Raw genomic sequence first — 9,242 nt, forward strand, 5'->3', positions numbered from 1 at the left:
TGCTTTCTTCCTCTATCGAATATTAACTGACTAGAAAGCTGTGGTTTTATTTCTGGGCTCTCCATTCTGTTCCATTGATCTATGTGTCTATTTTTATGCTAGAGCCATGCTATTTTGATTACTATGTCCTTATAGTATAGTTTGATATTAGCCAGTGTGATTCCTCCTACTTTGTTCTTCTTTCTCAGAATTGCTATTGTTGTGTGGGGCCTTTTGAGGTGCCACATAAATTTTTAAACATTTTGTTCTAGTTCTGTGAAATACATTATTGGAATCTTGGTAGCAATTGTGTTGAATCTATAGTATGGACGTATTAATGATGTTAATTATTCCTATCCATGACACAGTATGTGCTTCCGCTTATTTGTATCTTCTTCAATTTCTTTCTTAAGTGTCTTATAGTTTTCCAAGCACGGCTCTTTTGCATCCTTGATTAAGTTTATTCCTAGGTATTTTTGTCTTTTCTTTTAGTAAAAACAGTCACATAGCATTTATTGTCATCTAGTAATAATGAAAGGGTAATCAAAACAGTATGAATAAATGTTCAAGGACTATCTGCAACAAAGAACACCTAAAAATACAAACTATTACTTCTCAACAATTTCTCACTTCATTAGACATTTCTATTTGGAGACACTTTAGAGGAGAGTAATGTTATTGCCTTTTAGCATGATCTAACTGAGTTGTTTTCTTGACTTTTAGAATAAGTCTCTTCTGCATCATCTAATACAAGGTTCATGTATGCATCAAAACCAATGACGCAGCCCTACATCTCCATATTCACTTGCTTATAAAGCCATACCTGAATCCAAGATCTGTTTTGCAAGCATCAGAAGATAAGGTTGATGAGATGTCCCTTCTGCATATTTTGGCCCTGGCCATAGTATGCCATGGTGGAAGCTGACAAAAGACCACACTAATTCACATGCTACCTCAAAAAGCACTTCTGGAATCATTTTCGTTTTTCTGAAGCGATAATGAATAGGATTGTTTTCTCACTTTCCCATTCTATTAGTTCATTCTATTAGATTTGTATAAAGATGCAAGTGATTTCTGGATATTAATCTTGTACCTTACTACTTTGCTGAATTCATTTATTAGTTCTAGAAGTTTCTTGGTGGAATCTTTGGGGTTCTCTATGTATAGTATCTTGTCATCTGAAAATAATAGCAGTTTTACTTCTTCCTTTCCAATTTGGATGCCTTTTATTTCTTCTTCTTGTGTGATTGCTATGGCTATGACTTCCAGTACTATGTTGAATATGAGAGATGAAAGCAGACATCCCTGTCTTGTTCCTGATCTTAAGAGAAATGCTTGTAGTTTTTACCCATTGATTATGATACTGGCAGTGGGTTTGTCATATATTGTCTTTATTATGTTTATGTATGTTTACTCTTTATTTTATTATGTTTAGGTTTTGTTTCCACTTTGCTGAGAGTTTTTATCAAAATTGGATGCTGGATTTTATCAAATGCTTTTTCTGCATCCATTGATACAATCATGTAGTTTTTATCCTTCATTTTATTTATGTGGTGAATCACATTTACTGACTTGAAAATGTTGTATCAATGTTGCATTCCCAGAATAAATCCCATTTGATCATGATCTATGATCTTTTCAATGAATTGCTGTATTTAGTTTGCTAATATTTTGCTGAGGATTCTAGCATCTATGTTCATGAAAAATATTATCCTGTAATTTTCTTCCTTTGTAATGTCTTCTTCTGGTTTTGGAATTAGAGTAATGCTGGGCTTGTAAAATGAGTTTGGGAGCCCTCCCTACTCTTGAATTTTGTGAAACAGTTTGAGAAGGAGAGGTGTTAGTTCCTCTCAGAATTTTTGGTGAAATTCACTTGTCTCAAAGACATTCAGTCCAGTGCTTTTGTTTGTTGGGAGTTTTGTGGTTACTGCTTCAGTTTCATTAGGTGTAATCTGTCTGTTCAGATTCTCTGATTCTTCCTGATTTCGTTTTGGAAAAATGTATGTTTCTTGGAATAGATTCATTTCATCCAGGTTATCCAGTTTATTGGGATATAGTTAGTTGTTCACAGTATTTTCCTTTAATCCTTTGTGTTTGTTTGGTGTCAGTAGTTATTTCTCCTCTTTCATTTCTGATTTTGTTTGTTTGGATCCTTTTTTTTCTTGATGAGTCTGGTTAGAGGTTTGTCGATGTTATTTATCTATTTATAAAACCAGCTCTTGGATTCACTGATCTTTTGTATCTGTTTTTAGGCTCTATTTAATTTATTTCTGCTCTGATCTTTATTATTTCCTTCCTTCTATTCACTTTGGATTTTATTGTTCTTCTCAGGTTCCTTTAAGTATAAAATTAAATGTTTATTTGAGCTTTTCCTTATTTTTTGAGATAGGGCTGTAATGCTATGAATTTCCCTCTTAAGATTGCTTTCCCAGTGTCCCAAAGATTTTGGATTATTCTGTGCTCATTTTCATTTGTTTCAAGGTATCTTTTGTTTTTTTTCTCGATCTTCTTGCTGACCCATTCATGGTTTCATAATATGTTATTTAGCTTCCATGCCCTTGCATGTTTTTTCAGTGTTCTTGTGATTGATTTCTAGTTTCATAGAATTTGGTTAGAGAAGATGCTTGATATAATTTCAATCTCCTTAAATTTATTGAGGCTTGTTTTATGTCCTAACATGTGGTCTATCCTAGAAAACTTTTTTGTGCCCTTAAAAATTATATATATTCTGCTGCTTTGGGATGAAATGCCTGAAGATATCGATTAAAACCATTTGATACAGTGTGTCCTTCAAGACTGCTGCCTCCTTGTTGATTTTATGCCTGGAAGATCTATCCATTGAAGTCAATGGAGAGTTAAAAATCCCAAACTATGACTGTATTTCTGTCAATCTCTCCATTTATGTCTATCAAGATTTGCTTTACATATTTAGGTATTCCTATGCTGGGTGTGTTGTAAATGTTTACTACAGTTATATCCTCTTGTTGGATTGATCCCTTTATCATTATGTAGTGTCCTTCTTTGTCTCTTATGATAGCTTTTGTTCTAAAGTGTATTTTGTCAGACATAAGTACTGTTACCACAGCTTTTTTTCTTTTCCATTTGCATGAAATATCTTTTCCCATCTCATTACTTTTATTTTTAATGTATTTTATTGATTATGCAATTACAATTGTCCCATTTCCCCCTTTCATTCCCCTTCATCCTGCACACCCCCTCCTACCCACATTCCCCCACTTTAGTTCATGTCCATGTCTCATAAGTTCTTTAGCTTCTACATTTCCCGTACTGTTCTTGCCCTCCCCCTGTTTATTTTCTACCTATCAGCTATGCTATTCATTCTTTGTACCTTTTCCCCCCTCTCTCCTCCTCCCACTCCTCTGTTGCTAACCCTCCATGTGATCTCCATTTCTGTGGTTCCATTCCTGTTTTAGTTGTTTGCTTAGTTTGCTTTTGTTTTAGGTGCAGTTGTTAATAACTGTGAGTTTGCTGTCTTTTTACTGTTCATATTTTTTATCTTCTTTTTTAGATAAGTCCCTTTAACTTTCCATAAAATAAGGGCTTGGTGATGATGAACTCCTCTAATTTGACCTTATCTGAAAAGCTCTTTATTTGCCCTTCCATTCTAAATGAAAGCTTTGCTGGATAGAGCAGTCTTGGATGTAAGTCCTTGCCTTTCATGACTTGGAATACTTCTTTCCAGCCCCTTCTTGCCTGTAAGGTGTCTTTTGAGAAATCAGCTGACAGCCTGATGCGAACTCCTCTGTAGGTGATTGTCCTCTTATCTCTTGCTGCTTCTAGAATTCTCTCCTTTATTTTAACCTTGGGTAATGTAATTGTGATGTGCCTTAGTGTGTTCCTCCTTGGGTCCACCTTTTTGGGACTCTCTGAGCTTTCTGGACTTCCTGGAAGTCTATTTCTTTTGCCAGATTGAGGAATTTCTCCTTTANTACTTCTTTCCAGCCCCTTCTTGCCTGTAAGGTGTCTTTTGAGAAATCAGCTGACAGTCTGATGGGAACTCCTCTGTGGGTGATTGTCCTCTTATCTCTTGCTGCTTCTAGAATTCTCTCCTTTATTTTAACCTTGGGTAATGTAATTGTGATGTGCCTTAGTGTGTTCCTCCTTGGGTCCACCTTTTTGGGACTCTCTGAGCTTTCTGGACTTCCTGGAAGTCTATTTCTTTTGCCAGATTGAGGAATTTCTCCTTTATCATTTGTTCAAATAAGTTTTCCACTTGTCACTCTTCCTATTCTTCTTCTAATACCCCTATAATTTGAATGTTGGAATGTTTAAAGATGTCTTGGAGGTTCCTAAGCCTCTCCTAATTTTTTTGAATTCTTGTTTCTTCCTTCTTTTCTGTTTGGTTGTTTCTTTCTTCCTTCTGGTCCACTCCATTGATTTGAGTTCCAGTTTTCTTTCCATCACTACTGGTTCCCTGTGCATTTCCCTTCATTTCATTTAGTGTAGCCTTCATTTTTTCATCTAATTTGCAACCAAAATCAACCAATTCTGTGAGCATCTTGATCACCAGTGCTTTGAACTGTTGAACTGTGCAAATGATAGGTTAGCTATCTCTTGGTTGCTTAGATGTATTGGCTCTGGGGCTTTGATCTGTTCTTCCTTTTGAACCATTTTTTTTTGTTTGGTCGCACCTGTTATGTAGTGAGGGGTAGAGGCTTAGGTGTTCACCAGGGCAGGGCAACCCCCCCAACCCCCATCGCTGGGTTGTGATGCTGTATGTGGGGGCGGAGTCAGAGAGGGAACAATGGCACTTGCTCCACTCTCTCTCAGATTTCATTCCCTTCTGCCATTTCCCACAAGCAAATTGGGCCTTTCTGGTGCTGGTTCCCAGGTGGGTGGATTTGTGTACATTCTAGGATCCTATGGGTCTTTCCAACGAACTCTTCTATGAGGCTGTGAGTCTCTCCTGGCACCTCTACCCCTACAAGTGTTTTCAGTCGGTGCTTTTAGGCTTTATTTCCTGACACTGGGATCTTAGGTTGCATAGTCTGTCTCACTGCCCATTTTCGCCTGTTTTATCTGCACATGAATGTGTGACCAAGGTCAGCCAGCCGCCTTATGTGCCTCAGTGGGTCTGCTCGTTTCCACCCTGCACCTGGGGCCTGCCAGCCACCACTTTTTCCTGCCTGGGCCCCTCTCTGCTGGCCACTGACTCTGCCCCTCTTACTGGTCTGGATGAGTGGTTGTTGGACTTCCATACAGTTCAATTTTTTTATCAGTTCTGGTTTCTTTTTTTTTTTTTGGTTCTAAATTTTTGTTGTCCTTAATTTTGGTTGTGCAAGGAGGCACAGTGTGTCTGCCTACACCTCCATCTTGGCCAGAAGTCTCCATCCCTTTACTTTTAGTCTATGTGTACCTTTCAACCTAAGATTGGTCTCTTGGAGGCAGCATATGTTTGGGCCTTGTTTTCTTATCCATTCAGCTACCCTCTGTTTTTTGGTTGAAGCACTTAAGCTAATTGCATGTAAGGTGATTATTGATCGATACATATGTAGTGCCATTTTATTGTTAGACTGTATTCCTTTGGTTTTCTTCTTTTGTTTGTTTGTTTGTTTCTTTCTCTTTTTCTTCTTCTTAAAGCAAGCCCTTTAACATTTGTTGCATTACTAGTTTGGTGTTAACAAATTCCTTCAGCTTTTTCTTGTCTGGGAAGCTTCTTATTTTTCCTTTGAATTAATTGATAGCTCTACTGGGTTAAGTAGCCTTTGTTGTAGGTCCTTGCTTTTCATCACCTTGAATAGTTCACACCATTTCCTTCTGGCCTGAAATGCTTCTGTTGGAAAATCAGATGACAGTGTAATTGGTGCTCCCTTCTGTGTAACTACTAGCTTTTTTTCCCTTGGGGCTTTTAGGATGCTCTCCTTGTATTTAAGCATTGTCATTTAATTATGATATGTCTCAGTATAGGCCTCTTTGGGTCCGACTTGTTTGAGACTTTCTGAGCTTCCTGGACTTGTGTATCTTTTTCCTTTGCCAGATTAAGGAAGTTTTAGGTCATTCTCTTGCTCACTCACTTCTCCTTCTGGTATTCCCATGATGTGACTGTTGTTGCACTTCGTGCTGTCCAAATTGTTTCTTAAGCTTTCCTCATTTTTTGAAATTCTTTTTTTCTTTTTGATGCTCCACCTAGGTGTTTTTTTTTTCTGCCCTGTCTTCCAAAACGCTGATTTGTTCTCTGCTTCATCTAACCCTCTGTTTCTTCCTTCCAGTGTATAATTTATTTCAAAAACTGCATTTCTTATTTCTGACCGGCCCTTTTTTTTGTGGTTTCTTTGTCTTTTTACATGCTTGAGTTTCCTTATAATCATTACTCTAAACTCTCTATCAGATAAATTGCTTGTCTCCATATCATATAGTTCCTCTTCTGGAGAATTTTCTGGTTCTTTCATTTGGGGTGTGTTTCTATGTCTTCCCATTTTGGCTGCTTCTTTGTATTTTCCACCTCAGCTCTTAAACTAAGCAGCTGTTAAATGATCAGTTGTTAAACTAATCAAGCTGTGATCAGCAGCCCTGCTTAAAGTCCGCAGAGTGAGGCAGAGTAATTCCTTAGCATGGGTCTATTGCTTCTCCTCAGGCTGGTGCTACTTGGAGGGAAGTGCTCCGCCTGAGGAAGATGGCTCCTGCAGTATGGGGAATGACTCACCATAGGGATCCTTGAGGCTGTTCCTTCAGTTTTCTCCCCTGAGCTACCATCTCCAGACTCTCCTTAAATGTCTCTAGTGCACTCTGCCCTCCCTCTGCTATAGCCCAGGGTAACTGACAGTCTTGTTGTGGTGAAGTGGTTTCTGCTGTCTGTCCTTAGTAATAAGGCTTCTCTCTAGTTAGTGTTTAGTTGGTTATTCAGGATAATTTCTCTACAATTTAGTTGTGATTCCAGATTGGTCCTAGAAGGAGGTTAGTGTAGTTTCCATTTATTCCTCCTCCACCTTTTTTCTAAACTCTGTGTTTTACATACTCACAACTATAAACCTAGTTTTGCTTCACCCTGTTGTTGCCAAATTCACATAGAAATGGTGTTGGTGATCTTTGAACATAGTTCTGTCATATCCAAAAGGTAAGCATCACACCCCTTCCTTCTAATCATATTAAGTTCACCATTGTTTAATTCATTTTTTTTTCTGAAAGAGAATCTTTTTCACTATGTTTTCAAGGTGCCAAGCTGGAGTTCACTGCTATTCATTTATTCACTGTTACTAGGAAAAGCAAACAAAGTATAGTTGAATTATATGAGTTCAAAATGAAAGTAATAATTGTAAAACCTAGCTTATCTAACCAAAAAGTAATAGATAATGAGAACAGTCTAAATTTTCACTTTACTACTGGTTTCCTCTAAACCTCCATAAATTCACTTGAAATTCTTCAGATGGCAGGAAATGGAGACTAGCCTAAATATCCTTTTCTAACAAATATTTTTAATACAGACTCTGATCAGTGTAATGATATTTGTAAAACAAAAATTCTCTTGGCGACAAGTTGAAAGCAACTTTGAGGTCTGCCCTTTGCTTTACATCCAGTACTTTATAGAAGCAGCTTCTGTGACTTCTACTGCCTTGCCCAATTGTGAGCTGACAGAGAAAGTACATACCTCAGTCTCTGTGAAAGTACCCAAGGAGGGAAATACAGACAGCCTTAGTACACATTTCACCCAAATGTTCACACACTTTATTACTCACAAATTTACCAATGAGTCTTCCTAAAATATTATGGCACATAGTTTAAGGAAGCATGTGTTCAAGATATCCACTATCCCTCATTTCTCAGTAATATTCTGAGAGTTATGCATGACTTTTGTGTTTCTAGTGAAATGACAATAAAACAGTTTAATTTGAATCTTAGGCATCCCTGTACTGCCTATGTATTTAAAGTCATTAGGGTATTTCATCAGCTTTAAAATACACTCCCCTCCCCTTATTTTAACATCTCTGACAGTAAGATACATCTCATAATTGATGAAATTATGAGATAATTTCTCGTTGGTGTTGACCCAGGATACAGCTGTAATAAAATTTTCATTGCTGGTGCATTTATGAATGTCTTAATTATTCCTTTTGATATAGTTGGACAATGGCATTTCTCTGACCTTTTAATCAAGAAAAATTTTAAGAATCACTTGAAAGCATATAAATTCTAGACATTGTCTAAAAGCCTTCCTTTGATACGTTCTTGTGAGATCAACAAAATGACAGCATCAAAGCCTACAACTTCAAAGAAAATCTCAGAAACAATAGTGGAGAACTTTTCTTGGCACAAAGGATAATATTGTATGGAAAAATGGATTTTGATAATTCTGAGTAGAAAAATGACTTATAAGAGACCGTGAATGTGAAAATATTTTGAGACTACTTTAACCAATTGATTTTGCTAACATTTTTCTTTTCAGAGAATGAACTGTGACTTTTAAAATTTCTACTTAAGTAAATCTAAAATAGATCTTTCAGTTGATTCAGTTGGTAAAAATTTTGAGAGATAATGCATTATGTCATTGCTAATAATGTACTGCCAATGAAAGAAAGCGAGTTCTTTCCCTTTCTTAGTGACAATAAAATGATGTTGAATTTTACAATCAATTTTGACATGGACTGGTAATAATCTAAACTAAAGATGATCAGAGGTTTGCTTCCACAACGAGTTCACTTCCTGTACCCAATTAATTACAAGACTTTGTCAATTTTGCTTCTGGAATATAGTTTTAATCTGACTATCCTTCTCCATTCCTACTGTTTCTTCCTTAATTATGATTCTTATAATTTCTAAGATTGTTACCATAGCTTTTATAGATCTCTTTGCCCTAGTTCTCTTCCCAAACTAGTTCCTTCTTCTCAACTACTGAGTGATTCACATGAAATGCAGTTACATTCTGGTAATTACTCTGGTTAGTCCCCCATTTCCTAAAGCATGCTGCATAAATGTGCTGCAAGCATGCCCTCTCCCCACAGGCTAATGGCTAATCAATCAGAGTTCTTTTCTTCCTTTATGTGCTCAGTAAGGCAAGGTTTGTGTCTACCTTGCTGACCACCAAATTCAAAATCTTTAGCATACCACTGCACATGATATGGTCTTAATACACGTTTGGTGAATAAAAAAAATGAGCCAACTATGCTTCATAATTCATTTAAACACCAAACTTCAAGTATCAACTGTCTATCATTTGGAGTTGGTGCTTAAAGTTAACTACCTCAAACCTATAGGACAAAGCCCTAAACTCTCTAAAATAATGATCGAGGTCTTTAAAAGTTTATCTT

General features: G+C 36.8%; 1 pseudogene; it reads right to left on the reverse strand.

The window, feature by feature from the left end:
- Positions 1–623: 623 nt before the first annotated feature.
- On the reverse strand, positions 624–892 carry LOC118980819 (small nuclear ribonucleoprotein E-like; annotated as a pseudogene).
- Positions 893–9,242: the final 8,350 nt, after the last annotated feature.

The sequence above is a fragment of the Sturnira hondurensis genome, unplaced genomic scaffold, assembly GCF_014824575.4.
Source record: "Sturnira hondurensis isolate 20B ecotype Veracruz unplaced genomic scaffold, ASM1482457v3 Scaffold0023357, whole genome shotgun sequence".
NCBI lineage: Eukaryota > Metazoa > Chordata > Mammalia > Chiroptera > Phyllostomidae > Sturnira > Sturnira hondurensis.